Source organism: Phyllobates terribilis, unplaced genomic scaffold (genome assembly GCF_046119375.1).
Source record: "Phyllobates terribilis strain yellow unplaced genomic scaffold, ASM4611937v1 Scaffold_3__8_contigs__length_932513732, whole genome shotgun sequence".
NCBI classification, from domain to species: Eukaryota; Metazoa; Chordata; class Amphibia; order Anura; family Dendrobatidae; genus Phyllobates; species Phyllobates terribilis.
Genome location: NW_027362763.1, coordinates 174,865,573 through 174,891,976, shown reverse-complemented (window position 1 = coordinate 174,891,976; position 26,404 = coordinate 174,865,573).

The window sequence follows — 26,404 nt, the reverse complement described above, 5'->3', positions numbered from 1 at the left end:
TCCACGCTGCCCTGGTGCGGTGGCAGGGGGTAATAGGGTTGGGGTTGATGTCAGCTTATAATGCCAGCTGACATCAAGCCCAGGTTAGTAATGGAGAGGCGTCTATAAGACACCCCCATTACTAACCCCATAGTCAAAGTTAAAAAAAACACAAACACCCAGAATAAAGTCCTTTAATTGAAATAAAGACACAATCCTTTATTGTTCTAAATTAAACCATACTTACCGTCACGCCCATTCCAGCTGAAGCCAACGATCTCCTGCAATAAAAGAAAAATAATAAAGCAACCTCATCCTTACCTTTCCATGGTTCCCACGACAGCTTCAGCTCTGCTACATCGAGATGACAGGCTGGACCGCAGCAGAACGCTGCCATCCAGCCTCTCATCCCGCAGACACTGAGAAGCGCAGGCTTGCTTGCGCTGCTCAGCGTCTCTCTGTGACGACATCCAGATGAGCCGAGTTCATGTCCAATGAACTCGGCTCACCTCATGCACGTCACTGACAGCGTGGGAAAATTCTCACGCTGAAGCGGTGAGTGCAGGAGAATTCTCCCACGCTGTCAGTGACGTGCATAAGGTGAGCTCATGTCCAATGAACTCAGCTCACCTCCTGCACGTCACTGACAGCGTGGGAGAATTCTCCTGCACTCAGCGCTTCAGCATGAGAATTCTCCCACGCTGAAGCGCTGAGTGCAGGAGAATTTTCCCACGCTGTCAGTGACGTGCATAAGGTGAGCTCATGTCCAATGAACTCAGCTCACCTCCTGCACGTCACTGACAGCGTGGGAGAATTCTCCTGCACTCAGCGCTTCAGTGTGAGAATTCTCCCACGCTGAAGCGCTGAGTGCAGGAGAATTTTCCCACGCTGTCAGTGACGTGCATGAGGTGAGCCGAGTTCATTGGACATTAACTCGGCTCATCTGGATGCCCTCACAGAGAGACACTGTGGAGCGCAAGCAAGCCTGCGCTTCTCAGTGTCTGCGGGATGACAGGCTGGATGGCAGCGTTCTGCTGCGGTCCAGCCTGTCATCTCGATGTAGCAGAGCTGAAGCTGTCATGGGAACCATGGAAAGGTAAGGATGATGTTGCTTTATTATTTTTCTTTTATTTCAGGAGATCGTTGGCTTCAGCTGGAATGGGCGTGATGGTAAGTATGGTTTAATTTAGAACAATAAAGAATTGTGTGTTTATTTCAATTAAAGGACTTTTTTCTGGGTGTTGTGTTTTTTTTAAATACTTAATAGAAATTCATGGTGGTCATGTCTAATATTGGCGTGACCCCATGAATTTCGGGCTTAGGGCCAGCTGATAATGCCAAGCTGGCCCTAACCCCTTTATTACCCAGTGAGCCACCGCATCACGGCCCTGGATGAGTTGGGTACAGCGCCAGAAGATGGCGCTTCTATGAACGCGCCATTTTCCGGGGTGGCTGCGGACTGCAATTTGCAGCGGGGGTGGCCCAGAAAGCTTGGGCCTCCCTGCGCTGCGGATTCCAGCCCCCAGCTGCCTAGTTGTACCTGGCTGGACACAAAAACAGGGCGAAGCCCCACGTCAATTTTCTTTAAATTATTTCATGAAATAATTAAGAAAAAAAGGGCTTCCCTATATTGTTGTGTCCGGCCAGGTACAAATAGGCAGCTGGTGGTTGGGGGCAGCCCGTTCCTGCCTGCTGTACCTGGCTGGACACAAATATAGTGCGAAGCCCCACGTCAATTTTTTTTAAATTATTTCATGAATTTCCTGAAATAATTTAAAAAAATTGAAGTGGGGCTTCGCACTATATTTGTGTCCAGCCAGGTACAGCAGGCAGGAACGGGCTGCCCCCATCCACCAGCTGCCTATTTGTACCTGGCCGGACACAACAACATAGGGAAGCCCTTTTTTTCTTAATTATTTCATGAATTTCATGAAATAATTAAAAAAAAAGTACGTGGGGCTTCGCCCTATTTTTGTGTCCAGCCAGGTACAACTAGGCAGCTGGGGGCTGGAATCTGCAGCGCAGGGAGGCCCAAGCTTTCTGGGCCCCCCCCCGCTACAAATTGCAGTCCGCAGCCACCCCGGAAAATGGCACGTTCATAGAAGCGCCATCTTCTGGCGCTGTACCCAACTCATCCAGGGCCCTGGTGCGGTGGCTCACTGGGTAATAAAGGGGTTAGGGCCAGCTTGGTATTATCAGCTGGCCCCAAGCCCAAAATTCATGGGGTCACGCCAGTATTAGACATGACCGCCATGAATTTCTAGTAAATGATTTAAAAAAAACACAACACCCAGAATAAAGTCCTTTAATTGAAATAAAGACACAATTCTTTATTGTTCTAAATTAAACCATACTTACCATCACACCCATTCCAGCTGAAGCCAACGATCTCCTGCAATAAAAGAAAAATAATAAACCAACCTCATCCTTACCTTTCCATGGTTCCCACGAAAGCTTCAGCTCTGCTACATCGAGATGACTGGCTGGACCGCAGCAGAACGCTGCCATCCAGTCTGTCATCCCGCAGACACTGAGAAGCGCAGGCATGCTTGCGCTCCTCACTGTCTCGCTGTGACGGCACCCAGATGAGCCGAGGTCATGTCCAATGAACTCGGCTCACCTCATGCACGTCACTGACAGCGTGGGAAAATTCTCATGCTGAAGTGCTGAGTGCAGGAGAATTCTCCCACGCTGTCAGTGATGTGCATGAGGTGAGCTCATGTCCAATGAACTCAGCTCACCTCCTGCACGTCACTGACAGCATGGGAAAATTCTCCTGCAATCAGCGCTTCAGCGTGAGAATTTTCCCACGCTGTCAGTGACGTGCATGAGGTGAGCCGAGTTCATTGGACATGAACTCGGCTCATCTGGATGTCGTCACAGAGAGACGCTGAGCAGCGCTTCTCAGTGTCTGCGGGATGACAGGCTGGATGGCAGCGTTCTGCTGCGGTCCAGCCTGTCATCTCGATGTAGCAGAGCTGAAGCTGTCGTGGGAACCATGGAAAGGTAAGGATGAGGTTGCTTTATTATTTTTCTTTTATTGCAGGAGATCGTTGGCTTCAGCTGGAATGGGCGTGATGGTAAGTATGGTTTAATTTAGAACAATAAAGGATTGTGTCTTTATTTCAATTAAAGGACTTTATTCTGGGTGTTTGTGTTTTTTTTAACTTTGACTATGGGGTTAGTAATGGGGGTGTCTTATAGACGCCTCTCCATTACTAACCTGGGCTTGATGTCAGCTGGCATTATAAGCTGACATCAACCCCAACCCTATTACCCCCTGCCACCGCACCAGGGCAGCGTGGAAGAGCGAGGCTAAGTGCCAGAATTGGCGCATCCTATGAATGCGCCATTTCTGGGGCGGCTGACGGCTGGTGTTTCTAGCCTGGGAGGGGGCCAATATTCATGGCTCCCTTCCTGGGCTATTAATATCAGCCCCCAGCTGTCTGCCTAGCCTTTGCTAGCTATTAAATTAGGGGGGACCTCACGTCATTTTTTTTGGGGGGTCCCCCATTTTAATAGCTAGTAAAGGCTATGTATTCAGCTGGGGGCTGATATTAGTAGCCTGGGAAGCTCCGTGGGTATTACCCCCTTCCCAGGCTTCAAACATCTGCCCCAGCCGTCTGCTTAACCTCCGCTAGAGCCTAAAATTAAGGGGAACCCTACGCCAATTTTTTTAATAATAAATCCTTTATTTTAATACTAAATGACAAGTACAGTAACCAACACTATCACTGTACTTCATATATATGTGACTGACATGTTTCTATCTATCTAATCTATGTGTGATGCTCTATCTTTCTGTTCTAAATTGTCGGGTACCGCTGCTGAATTGCCGGCCGGCTTTTTTAAAGAGACAGTGCATGAAAACACTATTATTTTTTTAAATAAATCCTTTACACTAAATGACAAGTACAGTAAGCAACACTATCACTGTACTTATTATGTATGTGACTGACATGTTTCTATCTATCTAATCTATGTGTGAAGCTCTATTCTTTCTGTTCTAAATTGTCGGGTACAGATGCTGAATTGCCGGCCGGCTTTTTTAAAGAGACGGTGCATGAAAACACTAATATTTTTTTTAATAAATCCTTTACACTAAATGACAAGTGCAGTAACCAACACTGTCACTGTGCTTCTTATATGTGTGACTGACATGTTTCTATCTATCTAATCTATGTGTGATGCTCTATTCCTTCTTGTCTAAATTGTCGGGTACCGGTGTATGCCGCTGCTGAATTTGCCGGCCGGCTTTTTTAAAGAGAGTGTCTTCTGAGCAGTTTGTCAGCTTTTGGACACCTTTGCAGGTGTTTTCTATGTGTTTCTATGTGTTTTTGTTTGCCTGCTATTGGTTTTAACGGTGTTCGACGGTGTTCTAAGGTGTTCGACGAACAGTTCAACGAACAGTTCCTCGAACATCCCGGTGTTCGAGGAACCGAACCGAACCCGAACACTACGGGGGTGGCTCAACACTAATTACCAATGAAGAAGAAAAGAAAAAAATGATCCTGTTATCCTAATGATGAGCCTATCTTCTTTGAGGTTTTCAGTTGATGTCTGTCATCCTCACAAAGGGGGAATTGTTAAATATTAATTATGGATATTCATTTTATTCTTTATTCTGAATTCTGTACCATACAGATTGCATCAGCCATCGTTTCTAGATGACATGCGCTATTTGTGTGTGTATTTTTAGTTCACTACCATATGCGGAATGACAGGCCTATAAAAGCCCATGTTAGAGACAGGGGGGTCTCTCTTGCCATTCCACAGGACACAGGATGAGGGTTGTGTGTAAACCTGCTGCTGATGTAGGCCCAGGAAACAAGTTCTTTACCCAGACACATGGTGTCATATGGGCACACGTGCTGGACACAGACAGACGCAATCTACCATTCAGAATCCCAGGGAAAGATGGGTGAATCTCAACAATTAAGCTAATTATGGACTAATGGACAATCACTTTGTAACTAATTATTGTATGTGCCTTCTGTAATAATTCTTTTTAATGGACAACCCGAGAATAAATAAATAAATTTTTTTATAAGAATATCTTGATATTGATACTTTGAGAAGTCCTCGATAGAGAAAAAATGCAGAAAGAAGTATTTATTTTACAGTTCCTTAAAATATTTCCCAGGAAAATCCATTTTGGTTTCGTTTTTGTATGTTTTATTGTGAGTCCGTAAAAGTGGCGTAATACAATATTGTTGACAGCATTGACCTAGGAGTCAGAAATGCTTCCAGGGGTCTTCCCCATGCTGTACCCATGTCATTTTAGCACTGTTCCCATCGATTTGGACATTTTTAGGCCCTCTGCAGACCGCCGGGGTGAGCCGCCGGAAAAATGCTTGAGTTTCCCATAGACTTACATTGGGCTCGTTACTCGGACTGAGCACTCGAGCATTCCAATTTGTTCGACTCGAACTACGAGTACCCGAGCATTTTAGTGCTCGCTCATCACTACATGTGACTAGTGTATCAGTTAGAAATATCATTTGGTATATTAGTTAGTTGACTTTGTGATTCAAAACTGTGCTGTAAAGAACAAGGCATTGTTTATATCTTATATACTCAGAATAATAATCCTTAGTATTGTGAACTAGTTTAATATTATCTTGCAAATCACTAAACTTTTAAACCTTTAATTTATGTTCACCTAAATTGCTTGTAGTAAATAAATCATCAATTGGTTCAGGTTACCACTGAGTCTTCATCTTGTGTGCCATTTATTTTCCTTTTTACGCTATCCTGGGTCTGTATAGCTTTCTTTGGCACTGTCAATCTGTGGAGGGCAAGATGAATTCAATTACCAGGAAATACTATAAGAAATTGTCTTATTTTATTTGGAAGATGAAGCATCGGAGTCATTGGCCCTTCCATCAGGACAATGATTTTAAGCATAAGTCCACCCAAGCTTGATTTCAGATGAATTCCTAGAACATTATTGTGTGGCCATCACAACCGCCTGACTTGAACCTTGTAGAAAATCTATGGTGGGATTTGAATACATTTCCAACACAGAATCCCAAGAATATTTGTGAACTGAATGCATTAATCCGTGAGGCATGGACTAAGATTCCATTGCTAATTCTGCAGAAGATGTTGTCTGGCTATGCATCACACTTGCGGCAGGTTCTATCAGCCAAAGGGCTCTACTAAATAATAAAGATGCTACCATGAAGGGGTTGAATAATTCTGAGACTATGGTAGTCATTAAAAAATACTTTTTCGGGATGACTTTGAATAAATCTTTTGTTATACTTGTCATATTGAGCTAATGTATTTAGGCCATGTCCACGTAATGGATAAACGTCGCAACTTTATAAACCCATATGGAAATTATTTTGAGATTGTACATGTTTTTGTTGTCACCCAACTTCTTCACAATCCAGTATTATTTTTTTCAAACTATATAGTTGTGGCAAAGTCCACTTTGAACCTGTAGAAATTGATTCGCAGATTGTAAACTTCCCACCTTGATTTTTCTCTGCCTGCATGCGTTATGGTTATTTTTTTCAGCTTGGAGATTTAACAATAGGGTTGTTATTATGTCATTCATTCCAATGTTCTACCTGCCATTATAATAAGATTACTTTAAAGCAATAAACTATTGAGATCTAATCTTCGTTCTAGGCACCTAAGAGGTCTGAAATTTGATAGTGGAATTAGTAGAACAGTGATTTCTCCAAATTGTCAGAAGAGCTGTTTTGCACTGAACCATGCAATGCAACATATTGCTCATGCTATGGTGAGCAGACTGCATGGCTTAAACATGCTACCATGGCCTGCAGCCTCTCTGGACTTGTCTACCATACAGAACACCTTTATGGGAATTTTTTTTCAATTTTTTTCATCATTAAGATATCCATTGATTGTGTATCTTTTCAGAATGCTACGACTTTTACCTCTTGGTGTTGCTATTCCTATGTTCAGGGGTGTACATAGTTTTATTTTTACCATTCTTGCACAATGAATAAGCTTTTAAAAATATTTAGCTTTTTTCTCTGCATCTCAAGACCCATAACATTTTTATTTTGCCATTGACTGTGCTGTATGAGGGCTTATTTTTCTGATGGTTTGTGATTTATTCATACTATTTTGATGAGCATACTTTTTTGTGATAACTGTTCAATCCATTTTTGGGAGGGAGGATGAAAAATTAATAGCAATTTTGTTATTGCATTTTAGTTTTTATTTATATTTTTTTAATTAAAAACCATTTTGTAAAGGGAAAGCCAATTTTTTTTTATATTTTGCATTTGGGATTTTTTACTCAGAACACTTTAATGATTTTTTTTTTTTTACAATATTTGTTTCATGAATTGACTTGAATTTGTAATTGTGCAGCAAGAGCGCTGTCTATCTATAAACCACTTCGATTCTTTGGACATTATTGAGCAAGACATCCCAGAGGTTAAATGACTGACTGAAGGTTCCACTGATCCCAGATTGTAAGGCGAAAGTGAATATTTTTTTTATTGTTTGCTTTTTGGGATTTTTTTCTCAGAACACTTTAATAAATGTTTTTTTTTTACAACATTAGTTTATGAATGGACTTGAATTTGTAATTGTACAGCGAGAACGCTCTCTATCTATAAACCACTTAGATTCTTTGGACACTATTTACTAAAACATCCCAGAGTTGTAATGACTTTGACTGAAGGTTCCGCTGATCCCAGATTGCCATCAAAAGATGTGTATAACATTCTACAGTCTCCTAGGACTGTACTAGCCACTTTCAATTACGATAATTTCGGCAGCAGCGACCATAGCATGATAAGATTCAACGTAGTATTCAATAAAATATTTCGAAGGGGAAATGCAAAAACCTGGAACTTTAGGAAAGCTAAATTCAATCAATTAGGTTAAAAGCTTAGTCTTGTAGACTGGGATCATATCCTGATAACTTGTGATATTGAACATAAATGGGGCGTGTTTAAAGATATACTACAAGAATACAGTGGAAAGCTTAGATTCTTTAGTAATAAGATATTCAGGAATAAAAATAAACTATAATAGATAAGTAGGATGGTATAAAGTATAAAAAAAACAAAAAAAACAAGGGGCATTCAAAACCTTGAATGCCGAGAAATCAGAAATAGCATTTCAAAAGTATAAAGATCTCAATAGGAAATGTAAAAAATAAATCAAGCATTTAAATAAAGCCCCAATTTTTTTTATAAATACATTAATGCCAAAAAGAAAAAATCTGATGGCATTTGCATTGGCCACTTAATAGATGATCATAACAAATTAATTATAAAGGACAAATAAACGGCTGAGATATTAAAAAGGCAATTTTCATCCACGCTCACCAATGAACTGACTGTTACAGGGATTATTCAACAAGGCAAAAATCAGAGTTCACCACCTGATATATCTAGTTTAACACAAGAAGAAATATGCCATCATTTCAGCAAATTAAGTATTTGCAAATCCCCCAGGCCAGATGGCATTCATCTATGGATATTTAAGTAGATGAGCTTAGTAATTGACAGACTGATGTATCTAATCTACTTAGACTCTCTTGTAACAGGGTTATTGCCACAGGATTGTAGGATAGCTTCCATGGCCCCAATATTTAAGAAAAGTAAGAAGGTGTATCCAGCCAACGACCAGTAAGTCTAACATCTCAGTGGTGTGTAAAGTTTTTGAGGGCATTATAAGAGATATAAAAATATATTGCAGAGAATAATATAATAACTGACAACCAGCATGGATTCATGAAAGCTAGTGGACAGTGTATACAAATGGATGAGGAACTTGTTATGAAACAGGAAACAAAGAGTTGACATAAATGGTACATTGTCTAAATGGAATATAGTTAGCAATGGGGTACAACAATGATCTTTGTTAGGACCTAATTTTTTAATCCCTTTTTTTAAAGGGGAAATCCGTAGCTAACATTTAGTTTGATCCTAAATGTATTTATATTTATAGTTTTAATCTAGTTTCTTTTCTAATATAATCTAATGAAAAAATCCCTATGGTTCCCTCACTATGCTATCTAACTGATTTTTTTTACCTTCTTCCTGTTTGATGATGCTTTGTTTGATCTAGATACGATGTCTGTATGGGCAAACACTTAGCAGGTGTGATCTAATGCTGATCGATGTAGAGTACTGCACCTCGAATGGGACTCCAGAACAGAAGAATTTGGGTATTCTTATTACAAGTAAGATGAGCTGCAGTACTCAATATCAAGTAGCAGCTGGAAAAGCAAAAAAGATTTTACGGTGTATAAAAAGAGAGAGAAAATTCCATGTACCCAATGTATTATTACCCCTCTATAAAATTACATATAAGACCACATCTAGAATAAGTAATCCAGTTTTGGGCCTCACATTTTAAAAAGTATATTCGGATATTAGAATCAGTTCAAAGGCGGCAACTAGAATATTATAAGAGATGGAAGGTCTCGCCTATGATGAAAGATTAGAAAAGAGGAGGCCATGCATACCAAAATTGGGGATGAGGAGGCCATGCATACCAGGATTGGAGATGAGGGTGCCATACATATCAGAATTGGGGGTGAGGAGGCCATGCATAACAGGATTGGAGATGAAGAGGCCATACATACCAGGATTGGAGAAGAGGGTGCCATACATGCCAGGATTGGAGATGAGGGGGCCATACATACCAGGATTGAGGATGGGGCGGCCATGCATACCAGGATTGGAGATGAGGGGGCCATACATACCAGGATTGAGAATGGGGGGGCCATGCATACCAGGATTGAGGATGGGGGGCCATGCATACCAGAATTGGAGATGAGGGTGCCATACATACCAGGATGGGAGATGAGGGTGCCATACATACCAGGATTGGAGATGAGGGTACCATAGATACCAGGATTGGAGATGAGGGTGCCATACATACGAGGATTGGGTATGAGGTGGCCATGCATACCAGGATTGGGGATGAAGGAGTAATGCATACCAGGATGGGTAAATTTTCCAGTAGCTGCTTCATTTCCCACCCTAGGCTTATACAAAAGTCAATAAGTTTCCCAGTTTTTTTGTAGTAAAATTAACTACCTTGGCTTATACTCGAGTCGGCTTATGCTCGAATATATACAGTAAATCTCTGCATTATTCCCAAAATACTACACTAATTTTGTTCACTGGGGCAGTTATACAACACATCACTGTTTGGAATATTTATTCAATGTTTTAGAGTTTTCTTTTCCCATCTCTACTGCTGAGCTGTGATGTACTTTCACAATCCTAAAACCATCCTATAATGGCTGCAGCATTCCTTTCTAAGGCTTTCATACAGGCTATGATAGTCCCTCCTGATTGGCTATCTTAAATCAAATGATGTGTTAGCTACTAGGCATCAAGGGGAAGCCAACTCTAAAGTCAGGTTGCATCTTGTGACTGATGCGATCCTCTACAATGTGTAGAAAGGCAACTGAATTTTTTGTGCACAATAATTTGCACAAATCAAAATACAAATTGTTTGAATTTGCCACAAAGTTCATAAAATTTAACTCAAATTCTATTTGCATCAAATTGATTAAATTTTCTTTAGTGGTCACCAATGACCCCTTTAAACATGCCGATGGAGGATGCTAAACAACCACCAATCTGCCTAATAAAAGACAATTAGTGGTTGTTAGGCGTCGGGCGATTGCTGGACCTGAAATTGGGTCAGAATCATCTGTGGTGTCCCATTCTGGTCCCGCCAGGGAAGATGCTGCTTAGCATCACCATCATGTCCCAACGCCTAGCCAGTGCACGAGAAGTACAGGCTGTCTCTTGGGTCCTTGTTCCTAGTAGTGTTAAGCATAGGTTGCGGAGGGGATCAAGGGCTGCTACAGCCTAAGTCCAGGATGCACTGCACTGAGCATGCCCGTGACATAGCGGACTGTGATTGGGTTTTTGGTGTCAGCTGATCCGGTGACCTGGCACCGCCTGATTGGCCGCAGGTGACGTCATCAGTAGTGCGACCAATAATGAGACAGTGGGCAGGGCTTAGTCTTTAAATAGGCCGCCCACAAGCATGGCGGCGTGCTCTGATCATTGAGCTAAGGTTGTGTTCCTGTGTGGACGCTTGTCTGTTTGGGCTCCACGTGCTCTCCAGCTGCTCTCTCCGTGACCGGCCGATGCCAGAGTTCGCTTGGCTGTTTAGCACAGGTCGCTTAGGCAGGCCTAGCTTCAGACACACAGGTTTAGCTGGGGATAGGCAGTCTTAGCTGGAGGAAGGCATCTAGTTTCCATTTGACAGTCTGGCTCCGTCAAGGGGGTCGCTATACACCCCGAGCAGACTGCGAATTCCATATCCCTGGTACCGCCTTTTAGTCACGTGGAGAGTTACTCCGCAGTCCGGTCGCACACCGGCTGGGAGCATGTACACACCGGCGTGAGTTACACACACTTCCTAGCGCCTGCTGCATAGCCTCTGTGCAGTTAACAGGGCTACGGCTACGTTATTTGTCACACATCTCTCGTGCAGTTAACGGAGATAGTGTGAATCCCTTTTCCCGTCCCGGTGTGAAGTAACACTGCAGGGATTTATACATTAGTTGGTTGTTTTACCTTCTTACCCGGAAGGTGTTCGGCCGCAGCCCTCTAGGCTACATCGCGGACCCCGGGTTCGGTTGTTTTCCATTATTTAATAAAGTTGTTTGCAACCGTCCCCTTAACAGTGGTAATGTAATCACTTTTTTGCCCAGGCCAACCAATATGATATTCTGAATTGTGGATGTGCTACCAATAACATGCTACTATATACCCATATAATAATTGACTTTTATGTAGGAATTATTTAAAAAGGATTTATTTAGAAAAAAATATTCAGTCCTTTTAGCGTTTATGATTCGACCCTTATGGCCAAGTTACTCAAGCATACAGTATATGATTCTATATGGGAACATAGTATCATGTTAATGGCAGCAAATTCACAATTTTCATGGGATGTTGCACTGCCACTGCCAATAACGATGGTTTTGAGACCCAAGGATAGACTATTTTGTTCATTTGTCGAGTGATGGCCAGCCCACTTAAATCGGCTTATAGTTAAGAATAAACATTTATTTTACTCACTTATATAGCACCATTAATTCCACAGCGCTTTACAGACATTGTCATCACTATCCCCTTTGGGGCTCACTATCTAAATTCCCTATTAGTATGTCTTTGAAGTGTGGGAGGAAACTGTAGAACCCAGAGGAAACCCACGCAAACACGGGGAGAATATACAAAATCATTGCGGATGTTGTCCTTGGTGGGATTTGAACCCGAGATCTCATTCCTATGAAAGCTCGTTCCACAATTATTCACTCATCTAACTTGGCTATAAGGGTCAAATAATAAATAAATCCTAAAAGGACTAAATATTTTTTTCTAAGTGAATCCTTTATAAAAGTCAATTATCAAGTGAAAACATTTACATATTTGACATCTGAAATAAGAGTATGTACCCTTCTTGACCGATACACTTATAGTGAAGAAAAATAATGACAACATGACCACATAGCTACCGCTCCCAAATATTTTAATGTTTGCTCCATTTGTAAATTTTGCCAGGAAATACTAGTTTGGGATATTGATTTGTTGTTGATGATGGCTGATGATGGACAACAACATTAATAGTGATAGCACCAGAAATTCATTGGCTAATGCATAAATACACGGGTGCGAATATTATGATAATAACTGATTATATCAGGATATACTGTAGGTGTGGGCATTTCTTTATCATCTTGGGTGCATACACTTACACTGTGTTCCAAATTATTATGCAAATAATATTTTCTCAGATTTTCCCAAATTGAATTTTGACAAATTCAATGGACGAGAGAGTTCAGAAGCTCCTTTCGAACAAGGGGTCCTATGTGCAAATGTAACATCACCTAGAATAAAGTTTTGAGTTGAAAACTGTTTGATTTCAGTTTGTAACAACCTGCTAATGCTTATAATTTCAAAAATGACCATTTTTTTTTTATTAAAATGAAAAGGTTGAAAACTGTGCTGTGCATAATAATTTGGAACATGCATTTTGAGTGCAGTTTGAGTTTTTTATTTTTTTTTAAATATACTGTTATCATAGGCAGTTTGTACAAAAACCTTAAATTGTACTCTAATAGTTATTTGACTGGAAAATTACAATGACTGCAATTCATATAGGTAATTTGGGAAAATCGGAGAAAATATTATTTGCATAATAATTTGGAACACACTGTATATGTTCTATTAGTTCATAGGATGTAGAGAAAGAATGTATAGTTAGCAGACCAGTAGCACTCAGTCACAAAACCTGTTCCCACAAGCACATCCCATAGACCCATTTTACAACTTTTAGTAGTAGTTTGGTGACTTAATTTTGAAGAGAGGAGACAGCAAGAAAGGGAAGAGAAAAGAGCTAAAATAAGGAACACAATACAACTGAGAACCAACAGACCACTGGTTAGTAGATAATAGTTATTATATCATGTAATTTGTAATTATTGTGCACCAGAATATTTTATGTATTGATTATATTTTAGATCATTTACTTTATTTTCAGGTTGATGTGATAATGTACCATATCACATTCAGAGTTGTTTTTTTAATAGTGCCATTGCAGAATTAGGAGCAATTATATCATGTTTTTTCCATGTATTAAGAATAATGATAAACTGATGATTACAGTGATATCACTCATGTAGTTGTGGTTCTATGAATGTTAAAGAAAAACACTATGAATACAGAATGCCTCTATGAGAAATAATTTATTACAAAGACTGACACCCGCAGAAACATTAGAGCTTCACTGAAAACAATGTGTCATGAATACAGATTTTTTTTTCATTGACTGGCAAGAAATTTGTAGTTGTGTAGCTAGAACATTGTAGAGTTTGTTCAGGAACTTCTGTTTGTTAGAAAACTTTTCTTTCTCTTTGTTCATATGGTTATGTTGAGTATTTAGAGTGCTTTTTTATGGACTATAAAAGCATCTCTTGGCAGAAAAATCGCAGAGTACAATAAGAAAGTTTTCATTGCATTTTTGTTCTGTTTTTATTTGGCTTTTTTGCATTAATTTGACTGGGTAAAAAATGCTGTAAAAAATTGACATTCTGCAGATTTGAAAAAATGCGTGAATGATTAAAATACGCAATGAAAAAAATAGCAGCATGTGCATGAGATTTTGGAAATGTTGCTGCTACACTAAAAGGCAGTGTTTTTACAAATGAACAAATATACTGAAAAATGCTGTGTCTGGACATACCCTAAAGAAGTGGTAAGTGACCAGCATATGATTCCCTATGAATGCTAGATAAAGGAGGGGGTTGGAGACAGGCACAGCTAGTGGGAAGCCCCCATGACCGGCATTGGCCGGGTGGTTTCCCTTTTTAAAAGTATTGGGCTTGGATTGGATGGGGGGAAGTTAAAGGGGGCGGGTAATTGGGAGAGGCTGGGGTATATAGGAGAAAGTGCAGGAAAACCGCCATTCCTGGAGGAGCAGCCACAAGAGATTCATCTTACCATGGAGTCAGTGGAATCCCTGGTGGTCCGGCTGAGGGACGTCGCCAGGTCACGGAGCGGTGGATGGCTTGAGGCCCAGCTGTCTGCTTTGCTGGGAGCAGCTGGTACCCAGAATGCTCCGGCTGCAGCTGGGAGGAGAACCAGGAGGACCAGGCCCCCGGAGAGACTGTCACCGGAGGTAACTACGTGCAACAGACGCAGGCTCCGGAGCCCCTCGGGGACCCTGCGGGAGGCGAGCGCAACTGCGTGGTCCCTTCTCATCACGCTCGCCCCAGCAGGAATCCATCCAGCCGGCTTGTTGGCGCAGCACAGCGAGGATCGTGGGCCGCGCCGGAAGTGAGGGCCGCACCGGATGTGCGGCCTGCATCAGTAGCGCTGCCGGTGCCGGAGGCCCGGGCCCCAGCCGACCGGCGCATGCGCACAGCAGCTGGGCCGCAAAGGCCAGCTGCAAAACACGGTGGGGGCCACAGGAGGAGGCAAGGGACTGGGAGGACGCCAAGAGGAGGACCACATGCGGCAGGCACCACTGGCGATGTTCCTGTTGGGGTGCCTGCTGGGAGGAATGCCAGGAGAGGATCCCAGGAGGTTTCTGCGGGCAGGCAGCAGTGCAGGGAACCCCTGCTGCCTGGCTCATCCAGACGATGAGGAGTGTGGGTGGAGGCGGGCAACGATGCCTTATTGCCCGGCAGCTTTTATCCTGGCAGCATGGACCAGGCCCTGCGCCTGGGTCCAGTATTAAAAGAAGATACAGAGCTGCTGATAGGAGCGCAAGGAGGTCTGGCGGCAGGCAATCCTCTGAAAGAAGCCCGGCTACATCATCAGCAACTGCTCAGGTCCCCCCTGATGACGGGGAGGCCAGGGGCGCGGGCCTTGAGCAGCGACCGGAGTCAGAGGGATCTGATTCCAGCAGCGACCGTGATGGAGGAAGAGATCGCCTGGACTCAGGATTTCCATCTGGCGGGGACACAGCACCTGCGCAGCTGCGTGAGTATGACTCTATGTCTGGTTTGTTGTCCGCAGGGGCTGTATTGCTAGGGGACAGCAGTGGTCAAGTTGCAGGGCCAGGGGGGAGGATGTTAGGTGGTCTCGGTGGGGCAGAGGTATAAGGAATGAGGGATATCTTGCAAAGTATGTCGCAGATTTTGCTTAGAATGGAGGGCGGGGCAGCGAGTGGATCAAGGGCATCCCCCATAGGAGCCTGGTTGCCAGGACAGGCCGTGTGGCCACAGGCTAGTCATGAAGTGGTTGGGTCTGTTGCGGGCAAGGAGGTAGCATCTTTGGGTGTTTCAGTGTCGGTTCAGACCGAAAAGACAAAGCGGATAAGGTCAAGTCGGACTATAGGCCAAAAGGTGAGGTTTATGTGTGCTTCGAGGGGCCACTAGGGGCACATTTAAAAAAAGAGGTGAAAGAGAAAATTTGGCGCGAGGAATACGTCAAAATTTTCACCCCCCTTCCCTTGGAAAAGTTTAATTTAGACACAGGGAAGAAGGACGATAGCAAAAAGGAGAAGGAGGAGAAACGCAGGTGGCGGCTTATTCCCCAAACATTCGTAAATTGGCTTTAAGCATTTGCCATAATGGCTGGTGTCATCGGGGAGAAGTTTCCTGAGAATTGCTCAGGCTTATTCTGCTATTTGGATTCTATTGGGGAAGCGCATCATACTTACGGGGGTCAGACATGGCTGAGGTGTGATGAGCAATTCAGGCAGAGGAAGGTGGTGCGGCCGGAGATCAAGTGGGATCAGAAAGATATTGGTCTTTGGTTGAAAATGATGGCCCCGGATAGGTACGAGCAGTCCTTTCATGGAAGCGGGGGGAGCGGTAGTCAAACATTGGGACACGGGGGGGGGGGGTGTAGTCAGGGAGCACGGGGAGGAAAAGAGAAGTCTTGGACATGCTGGCAATTTAATGATGGCCAGTGCAAATATGGGATCGGCTGTAAGTTCAAACATGTTTGTTCCCAATGCTGCGGGAGCTCCCATGGGGCCGCAAAATGTTTTAAAAAAGGAAAAGGAAAGCTGTCTGTGGGTACCGGTCAAGGGGGTGACCCCAGTGAATCTGCTAGGGATGGCACCCTTTCTAAGTAGATATCCTGATCAATTAAAGGCTACAATTATTCGTAATGGTTTTTCAGAAGGTTTCAGGATCCCTACACCTGGTCATAAAGTGCCTTTTTCAGTTAAGAATTTGAGGTCTGCGTTATTGTATCCAGGGATCGTCAGTGTAAAGTTGGCAAAGGAGGTGGAGTTGGGGCGTATGGCGGGATCGTTTGAGAGTTTGCCGGGCGAAAGGGTGATTATTTCTCCTTTGGGGGTTGTGCCTAAGAAAGAGCCAAATAAATTTCGTTTGATTCATCATTTGTCGTACCCGAAGGGATTTTCGGTCAATGACGGTATCATGCCAGAATTATGTTCTGTAGAATATACATCATTTGATGTGGTGTCATGGGTGCGCAGGTACGGGCCTGGGTCATTTTTATCAAAAACCGATATTGAATCAGCTTTTAGGTTACTTCCAGTTCACCCGGTTAGCATTCCGTTATTGGGTTATTTTTTAAACAAAGGTTATTACCTAGATAGGTGTTTGCCTATGGGTTGCTCAATTTCATGTGCATTGTTTGAGACTTTCAGTACTTTTCTGGAGTGGGTGGTTAGGGATGTTGCAGGTGTGCAGTCCGTAATTCATTACCTGGATGACTTTTTGTTCATAGGTCCCCCAGATTCGTTGGTTTGTAGTAATTTGTTGGCAGCCATGGTGTGGGTTGCAGAACGTTTTGGTGTTCCTTTGGCGAGAGGGAAAACTTAAGGTCCTTGTACCGTATTGAGTTTTTTAGGAATACTGATTGATTCGGAAAAAATGGAATGTCGGTTGCCCGAGGACAAATTGGTATTGCTCAAGCAGGAGGTGGAGCGAATTGGAAAATTGCGCAAGGTGACATTGAAAGAGCTGCAGTCGCTGTTAGGGAGATTGAACTTTGCATGTAGGATCATGCCTATGGGCAGAATATTTTGTCGCAGGTTGTCAAGGGCAACAGCAGGTGTGGGGGCATCTCATCATTTTATTCGATTGAATAGAGAGCACAAGGAGGATTTGTTGGTGTGGAAGTGCTTTCGAGATAGTTACAATGGTAGGTCCTTGATTCAGCAGGAGTTTTTGAACAGCTTTGATTGCGAGATTTATACGGACGCAGCAGGCGGTGCTGGCTATGGGACCTATTGTAAGGGAAAGTAGAGCGTTGGTAAATGGCCCAATTCATGGAAGGAGAAGGGTCTTACAAAGAATCTTGCTCTTTTGGAATTATTCCCAATCGTAGTCGCGGTATCAATTTGGGGCAAATTTTTCTCGAATCAGAGAGTCAGGCTCCGCTGTGATAATATGGGTGTGGTGGCAGTGATTAACAGCTTGTCGGCTTCCTCCCCCCCGGTTATTAAGCTGGTTAGGGAATTGGTAATCCGTTGTCTGGAGTTGAATGTGTGGATTTCGGCGGTGCATGTGCCAGGTGTGCAAAATTTTATAGTGGATTCTTTGTCTCGTTTCCAGTGGGATCGTTTTCGGGCACTGGCACCAGAGGCAGAAGTCGCAGGATTGGAATGCCCTTCGCAGTTGTGGCAGCTGATTACGGACGAGCTGGAAGATTTATTCAGGAGTCAGTGGCGAGTTCAACCTGGTCATCATATGAGGCATCGTGGCGAGAATGGCAAAGCTGGGTGTCCCATTGGGGGGCGGTAGAGAGTGACGAGGATAGAACACTGGCGATTTTGTTTTTAGTTGGTAAGGCTGCAGAATTAGGGTGGTCGGTATTTAGAATTGGTAAATTTATTGCCGGGCTTGCATTCGGTTTCAAAGTGCAGGGAGAGTCTGATATCACAAAATCATTTTTGGTCAAGCAGGCATTAAAAGGTTTTAAAAAAAGTAGCAGGATTTTGGATAAGTGTAGGCCAGTGTTAGGCACTTTGAGTTGGAATCTGGGGTTGGTAATTTCTGGTTAGAGGACGGTGTTCATCTTAGCGCAATTGGTATTGATCTTTGGGCCCTGGCGATACAGGAGGGTATTGAAAGGGCACTGGTGGTTTTGGGGCACTCAGGAGCCTAAGGTTTCAGGGCTGTTCGCGGTTGGCGGGGGGGTGGGGTTCTTGGAGTTGGTACCGAATTGTTGGTGGAAGGAATTTGAAATAATTCCAGGTCATTTTAAATTGAGTGGGGGGTGATCTGGCAGTCGGTTCTGGGCTCTGGACAGGGTTTTACCCCAGGAGCATTTAGTTGGCTAGTCTTTCACAGACTGTGGAAGTTTGGTGCCCTTGAGCTGGTGATGCATGGTTGAGGGTAACATGGTGGTTGATTTCTTGTAGTCTATTTCAAAGCCAGATCTATTAGCTCCAAGAACCCTCCCTCCATATTTATATATTTATTTTATTGTATTTTGATTGTTATTGTTTGTGTGTTAATAAAATGGCCGCTGTGGCCAAAATTTATCCAACGAACAGCAGGTTGTAGCGTTTTTATTTTGGGGTCCGGGGTCTCGGGTAAGGCGGGAGAAGGTAAGCCATCAGGTAAGAAACCATATTGGCCATACCAGGTCATGATGTGAAGCCTCAGAAATATCTATTGTTATAAAGCTGTATTAAGGATATGTGGACTCTCTTGTGTTTGGTTGCTCAACCATGATTCTCTTTTTCACATGCTCCACATTTTGTGCTTTGTTACAACATTTATATAATGTACAGCAGCAGTGAAATATTGTTGTACTACTTCTATTTCATGTTAGTTTTCTGGAATGAGTAAATTATTACAATTGGAACTCTTACAAAATTGAGCATTGTCTTACAAAATATTACTAATTATATTGACATTTATAATGATTATATTTATATCTGTACTATGGAGGCATAGCTAGGTTTTACTTTTCCCGTGACATTGATTCAGATTGCTGCCCTGTTCCCACCTGCCCCTTTGGCTACAACCCTGTGTATTTGCCATTAAAACAACTGTGACGTGGGCAAAAGAACATTGCTCACAAATAACAATTTGTACCTTTACTAGATGTGTCTAGTGCACACAAAGCAGAACCATTTTGTAGAGTTTCTTATCTGTAATATCTATGTAACTGTGCTCATCAAAGCGGTTGTCTTCATACGACATCCATCTTTCTAACTATCTATCTATAAACAAAACAATACAGCCCCTTCTGTAAGGGCTAAGATCGATGCAAACACTGTATACATGAAATTTGAACTACATTACTGCTATATAGAATATACTTATAATAATTAAGGTACTTAGTGCATGAATTGGCCAATTCATGTGAGTCCATCAACCAAAGCAAGGTGACCTTTCTTTGATATGACCCTAAACATAATATTTATCAGATATGTTTCTACCGGACTAAAAGCCTTCAAATTTAAAGGGTAGGTAGGATCCAGCCCTAATTAAAAACCATCTTCATCTGATGGGTGGAGCTCAGTCAGAAAAGGAGGCATTCACCACCTCCAACAGTTGACTGTGAAAAATTGCCCGCCACCTCAGGACAATATAAAGCACGTGTGAAAAGATGTAAACTTCTATGTCTTCATAATATACAAAAAAGTGATACAGTGATAACTGTGCTCATCAAAGTGGTTGTCTTAAAGGGGTTGTCCGGTCAAAAGTGATAAGTCTGCAGTCACTCTGTGCGACTGCAGACTTATGAATCCCCCCCACGGCAGACACTGTAAACTGCGGGGATTCGCCGGTATGAGACCTGGTAACAGAGGGTATGTATGCGTTATACATAACTGCCTGCCAGTGAGCGCGGCCTCGCTCTCCATATACTTGTATTGAGCGAGGCCATGCCTTCTAGTTGGATGCATCCACTGGCCGTCCACGTCAGTAGACGGAGCGTGGCCTCCCTCCATATGTGTTTGGAGCGAGGTGGCGCTGAATGGCAGGGGGTATGTATAACATATACATAACCTCCAGTCCCAGGTGTCATACTGGCGAATCCCTGCAGCGCACAGTGCTGCGTTTGGGGGATTCATAAGTTTGCAGTCATACAGAGTGACTGCAGACTTATCACTTTTGAACGGACAACCCCTTTAATAAGGCATCTGGCTGTCTATCTATCCATCTACAAACAAAAGAATACAGCAGTTTCTGAAGGCGCTAAGCTGTATGCAGATATTGAATGCATGAAATTTGAACTGTAATATTACTATATGGAAAACACTTATAAAAATGATGGTACTTAGCTGTATCCTTTTGTTTGTAAATTATGCAGTCATAGCAGCTTGTACCTGTTCACACTTGCTTTATTCCGTTTGGAGGTGCTGGTCAGTTTTTTTTTTTTTTATTATCTACCTATCTATCTATGTACAAAGGAAAAAAAGGCAGCACTCCGAGGATTCCAATATAAAGTGGTTTATTGACCCATCATGTCAGGGCAATGTTTCGCTCCAAGTGATGAACTTTAAAAAAAAAAAAAAGTTGAGAAAGTTCCTCACTTGGAACGAAACGTTGCCCTGACATGATGGGTCAATAAATCACTTTATATTGAAGATAGAATCCTTTGAGTGCTGTCTTTCTATTCTTTTTGGACATACTTAAAGGTTTGGTATTGCCTATGAGGCTGTGCATCCACCTATAACTATCTGTCTTGCTAGTGCTGCACCTATATTTTGCCATTTATCTACACTCAACAATCAAGCGTTTCATGGCAAATAGACAACAGGCTCGCAAGAAGCGTGTTGGCCAAAAAAGGCGCAAAATAACTGCCCATGAATTGAGGAAAATCAAGCGTGAAGCTGCCAACATGCCATTCGCCACCAGTTTTGCCATATTTCAGAGCTGCAACATTACTGGAGTATCAAAAAGCACAAAGTGTGCGATACTCAGGGACATGGCCAAGGTAAGGAAGGCTGAAAAACGACCACCTTTGAATAAGAAACATAAGATAAAACGTCAAGAATGGGCCAAGAAATATCTTAAGACTGATTTTTCAAAGGTTTTATGGACTGATGAAATGAGAGTGACTCTTGATGGGCCACATGGATTGGCCAGAGGCTGGATCAGTAAAGGGCAGAGAGCTCCACTCCGACTCAGACGCCAGCAAGGTGGAGGTGGGGTACTGGTATGGGCTGGTATCATCAAAGATGAACTTGTGGGACCTTTTCGGGTTGAGGATGGAGTGAAGCTCAACTCCCAGACCTACTACCAGTTTCTGGAAGACAACTTCTTCAAGCAGTGGTACAGGAAGAAGTCGGTATCGTTCAAGAAAAACATGATTTTCATGCAGGACAATGCTCCATCACATGCATCCAACTACTTCACAGCGTGGCTGGCCAGTAAAGGTCTAAAAGAAGAAAAAATAATGACATGGCCCCCTTGTTCACCTGATCTGAACCCCATAGAGAACCTGTGGTCCATCATAAAATGTGAGATCTACAGGGAGGGAAAACAGTACACCTCTCGGAACAGTGTCTGGGAGGCTGTGGTGGCTGCTGCACGCAATGTTGATTGAAAACAGATCAAGCAACTGACAGAATCTATGGATGCAAGGCTGTTGAGTGTCATCGTAAAGAAAGGTGGCTATATTCATCACTAATTTATTTTGTTTTCGTTTTTGCATGTCAGAAATGTTTATTTCTAAATTTTGTGCACTGATATTGATTTATCTGGTGAGAATAAACAAGTGAGATGGGATTATATTTGTTTTTTAGTAAGTTGCCTTATAATTCTGCACAGTAATAGTTACCTGCACAAACAGATATCCTCCTAAGAAGGCCAAATCGAAAAAAAGCCCACTCCAACTTCCAAAAATATTAAGCTTGGATATTTATGAGTCTTTTGGGTTGATTGAGAACATAGTTGTTGATCAATAATAAAAATAAAATACAACTTGCCTAATAATTCTGCACACAGTGTATGTATCTATATACAGTCATATGAAAAAGTTTGGGCACCCCTATTAATCTTAAGCTTAATGTTTTATAAAAATTGGTGTTTTTGCAACAGCTATTTCAGTTTGATATATGTAATAACTGTTGGACACAGTAATGTTTCTGCCTTGAAATGAGGTTTATTGTGCTAACAGAAAATGTGCAATCTGCATTAAAACAAAATTTGACCGGTGCATAAGTATGGGCACCCTTATCATTTTCTTGTTTTAAATACTCCTGCCTACTTTTTACTGACTTACTAAAGCACTTTTTTTGGTTTTGTAACCTCATTGAGCTTTGAACTTTATAGCCAGGTGTATGCAATCATGTGAAAAGCTACTTAAAGTGGCCACTTGCAAGTTGTTCTCCTGTTTGAATCTCCTCTGAAGAGTGGCATCATGGGCTCCTCAAAATAACTGTCAAATGATCTGAAAACAAAGATTATTCAACATAGTTGTTCAGGGGAAGGATGCAAAAAGCTGTCTCAGAGATTTAACCTGTCAGTTTCCACTGTGAGGAACATAGTAAGGAAATGGAAGAACATAGGGACAGTTCTTGTTAAGGCCAGAAGTGTCAGGACAAGAAAAACATCAGAAAGGCAGAGAAGAAGAATGGTGAGATCAGTCAAGGACAATCCTCAGACCACCTCCAGAGAGCTGCAGCATCAACTTGCTGCAGATGGTGTCACTGTGCATCGGTCAACTATACAACGCACTTTGCACAAGGAGAAGCTGTATGGGAGAGTGATGCGAAAGAAGCCGTTTCTGCAAGTACGCACAAACAGAGTCGGCTGAGGTATGCAAAAGCACATTTGAAGAAGCCTATTTCTTTTTGGAAGAAGGTCCTGTGGACTGATGAAACCAAGATTGAGTTGTTTGGTCATACAAAAAGGCGTTATGCATGGTGGCAAAAAAACACAGCATTCCAAGAAAAACACTTGCTACCCACAGTAAAATTTGGTGGAGGTTCCATCATGCTTTGGGGCTGTGTGGTCAATGCCGGCACTGGGAATCTTGTTAAAGTTGAGGGACGCATGGATTCCACTCAGTATCAGCAGATTCTTGGCAATAGTGTTCAAGAATCAGTGATAAAGTTGAAGTTACGCAGTGGATGGATCTTTCAGCAAGACAATGATCCAAAACACCGCTCCAAATCTACTGAGGCATTCATGCAGAGGAACAATTACAATGTTCTGGAATGGCCATCCCAGTCCCCAGACCTGAATATCATTGAACATCTGTGGGATCATTTGAAGAGGCTGTCCATGCTCGGCGACCATCAAACTTAACTGAACTGGAATTGTTTTGTAAAGAGGAATGGTCAAAAATACCTTCATCCAGGATCCAGGAACTCATTAAAAGCTACAGGAAGCGACTAGAGGCTGTTATTTTTGCAAAAGGAGGATCTACTAAATATTAATGTCACTTTTCTGGTGAGGTGCCCATACTTATGCACCTGTCAAATTTTGTTTGAATGCAGATTGCACATTTTCTGTTAGTACAATAAACCTCATTTCAAGGCAGAAACATTACTGTATCCAACAGTTATTACATATATCAAACTGAAATAGCTGTTGCAAAGACACCAATTTTTATAAAACATTAAGCTTAAGATTAATAGGGGTGCCCAAACTTTTTCATATGACTGTATCTGTCTGTCTGTCTATCTGTACAACCGTCTTTCTACCCTTCTGTAAGAAATGTTTTGTTTCTGGTGTGTAGCAAAATGATTCTTCACAAATTGAAAGTACTCCATATTGAAAGTATGGCAATGTATTCAATTGCCTTTAAAACACATGGATGAAACTGTGACTCTCCAATCTTTCTCTTCTTAAAAATTAAATCAGTATTATTATCTTTCCTCACACAGTGACACTAATTTTCTATAATGTGTAACATACCTGGCGGCGTCCTAGCATAGTGGTCCATCTCCCACTGTGCAAGAGCGCGCACTTGATTTCCAGTCCAGACTGCCACTCTGGCTTCTTTCCATACTGTCTGCTTTGCTCTGCTCTGGCTGCTTAGGGCGATGCCCGCTGAACTTCCTGTTTCTTGTAGCTGCTGCAGACACACCCCTAATGCGTCCTCAGCCTATTGCTGTCTGTCACCTGGTATTTAAACCAGCTCCTCCTTGGAATCCATGCCTGAGCATCTTGTTCTGTCAGTTGGCTTCTTGTCACTGATGTGCCAGGTCCTGTCTATGTTTTCTGCCTTGCGGTATCAGTTCCCGTGTCTGAACTGTGTCCTGTCTGTGTTCTCTAGTCAGCTGTCTGTCTGCCTTCCTGGAGGCTGTATTTCCAGGCCTGTCTGAACACGCTCCTAGCCTGTTCGTCTTGCCCTCTGGGGGCCGCATACCCAGACCCGCTCCTGTATTTGTTGCAGTACAGTTCCTGTCTGAACTGTCTCCTAACTTCCTACCTGTTTTGTCTTTATGTCCGTTTGTTCCCTTTTTCTGCAGTGTCTGAACCAGCACTTGGCTTTACTTAGGCTCGTTCCTGCATTTTGTTGCAGTTATTCTTCTTGTCTGAACTGTCTCCTAGCTTCTTACCTGTTTTGTCTTTATGTCCGTTTGCTCCCTTTTTCTGTAGAGTCTGAACCTGCACCTAACTTCTACTCATTGTCATTGTACTTCCGTTTGTGAGTTGGAGTCCTTTCGCTACTTCTTTGCAAGTACCTTTTGTGTTTCTGGTTCTGCCTTTCTTTTCCAGTCTGTTCCGTGTGAACAGAGCCCTGTCCCCTTTGCTTTATCTTTGTTTACCGCTTCGGCGATTTATCTCTGTCCTGTCTTACTTACCACTTCGGCGGTTCCTGCCCGCTCATTCTTGCCCACCGCACTTGCGGTTTTGCTCTGCTCGGCCTTGTCCACTGCGTTTGCGGTTTTGCTCTGCTCGGCCTTGTCCACCGCGTCTGCGGTTTTGCTCTGCTCAGCCTTGTCCACCGCGTCTGCGGTTTTGCTCTGCTCAGCCTTGTCTACCGCGTCTGCGGTTTTGCTCTGCTCAGCCTTGTCTACCGCGTCTGCGGTTTCGCTCTGCTCAGCCTTGTCTACCGCGTCTGCGGTTTCGCTCTGCTCAGCCTTGTCTACCGCGTCTGCGGTTTCGCTCTGCTCAGCCTTGTCTACTGCGTCTGGGGTTTCGCTCTGCTCAGCCTTGTCTACCGCGTCTGCGGTTTCGGTCTGCTCATCCTTATTTACCACATCTGCGGTTTCGCTCTGCTCAGCCTTGTCTACCACGTCTGCGGTTTCGCTCTGCTCAGCCTTGTCTACCGCGTCTGCGGTTTCGCTCTGCTCAGCCTTGTCTACCGCGTCTGCGGTTTCGCTCTGCTCAGCCTCGTCTACCGCGTCTGTGGTTTTGCTCTGCTCAGCCCTGTCCACCGCGTCTGCGGTTTTGCTCTGCTCAGCCTTGTCCACCGCGTCTGCGATTTTGCTCTGCTCGGCCTTTTCTACCGCGTCTGCGGTTTTTCTCTGCTCAGCCTTGTCTACCGCGTCTGCGGTTTCGCTCTGCTCAGCCTTGTCAACCGCGTCTGCGGTTTCGTTCTGCTCAGCCTTGTCTACCGCGTCTGCAGTTTTGCTCTGCTCAGGCTTGTCTACCGCGTCTGCGATTTTGCTCTGCTCAGCCTTGTCTACCGCGTCTGCGGTTTTGCTCTGCTCAGCCCTGTCCACAGCGTCTGCGGTTTTGCTATGCTCAGCCCTGTCCACCGCGTCTGTGGTTTTGCTCTGCTCAGCCTTGTCCACCGCGTCTGCCGTTTTGCTCTGATCGGCCTTGTCCACCGCGTCTGCGGTTTTGCTCTGCTCGGCCTTGTCTACCGCACCTGCTGTTTCGCTTTGCTCTGCTTGATTACCGCATCTGCGGCTCTGAACCCGTCTCCCAGTCTGTACTGGACCCTACCCAGCCTGCACTCTAGCCTGCCTGTTCCTGTATTCCCCGGTGTGGGTCAACAGCCGTGTCCGGGGTCTGACCTAGAGTGGCACCTGGTCCCTCTGCTCGGTTCCTCCCTGGTGCACTGGCATCGTATGCCGTCGTGCGACCTTGGTCGGATTGGGCAGA